Source organism: Grammomys surdaster, unplaced genomic scaffold, assembly GCF_004785775.1.
Source record: "Grammomys surdaster isolate TR1022 unplaced genomic scaffold, NIH_TR_1.0 126028, whole genome shotgun sequence".
In the NCBI taxonomy this organism is placed as follows: Eukaryota; Metazoa; Chordata; class Mammalia; order Rodentia; family Muridae; genus Grammomys; species Grammomys surdaster.
Genome location: NW_021620841.1, coordinates 2,435,465 through 2,436,502, shown reverse-complemented (window position 1 = coordinate 2,436,502; position 1,038 = coordinate 2,435,465). Strand labels below are relative to the sequence as shown.

The 1,038-nt window shown below is 33.0% G+C and overlaps 1 non-coding gene across 1 annotated transcript; it reads left to right on the top strand.

The window, feature by feature from the left end:
* Positions 1-470: 470 nt before the first annotated feature.
* Positions 471-534, top strand: LOC114610121. The gene has a single exon (XR_003709646.1). It is a non-coding gene; the product is annotated as a U7 small nuclear RNA (small nuclear RNA).
* Positions 535-1,038: the final 504 nt, after the last annotated feature.

Here is a 1,038-nt window from a genome sequence, read left to right as displayed (position 1 = left end):
TGCCGAGACCTTCAGGACAGCCCTTAAGGCTGTGGGAAAGAACCCTAGAAACATAAGTTCAAAAAATATAAACAGAATTTCTCAACTATAAAAAATATAAGGATGAAATATGAATTATATGAGAGGCTTCATGAACCTAAAACAAACAGAGGCAGCTGCACTATGAGCCAGCTTGTCAGAAAGATAAAAGGAAGGAAATAAAGAGATTTGGGAAGTGGTGATGTCAGAGCAAGATTCAACCCAGCTAGCTTATTGTCTGTGCTCACAAAGGCAGTCAGATTTCTGAATTCATTTGTCATATTTTTTTAAATAAGTATACTTGCTATCTTCTAAGAATCAAGGGGCTAAAATCATAAAATACTAATTCCTGGAATAATCAAAAGGGAACCTGGAGTAAATGACTAGATTGATATGTAAATGAAGTCTGGGTTTTATTTAAAAGAGAGAGCACCCAGAGAGAATTACTTGGAGAGCAAACACAGCTCTTTTAACATTTTTCTATCAGGATTTCTGACTTTGGTTGGAAAATCCAAGAATTTTTTTCTACCAGCTTTTCTGACTTTGGTTGGAAAACTCATGAGCTATCCAGAGAGCTTTTAGAAGTTTTTCTAGCAAAGAGAGAGCTATCTCAAGCATGAAGCTGTCTTGAGCATGGAGCTGTCTCGAGGGGAGAGCTTTCTAGAGAACTATCTAAAGCAGGCTACAGAGCTGTCAGATTGCACTCCATCTCATTGATTTCAAGTCGTTCTTTAATCACTCTTAAATACCTCTTTGTCAGGACCCCCAACAAAGCCAAGGCTAGTCCTTGTTGTGTGTATGTGTATGTGTGAGAATTATATGTGTATATATACAATAATGTGTTTTATATATACAATTATATGTGTATATATACAAATATATACAATTATATGTGTATATATACAATAAATATCATGTAATGCATATACATCTATGTGTATGTACATATATATGCATAGGATATATAAAACATTATATATATATATATATATATATATATATATATATATATATATATAT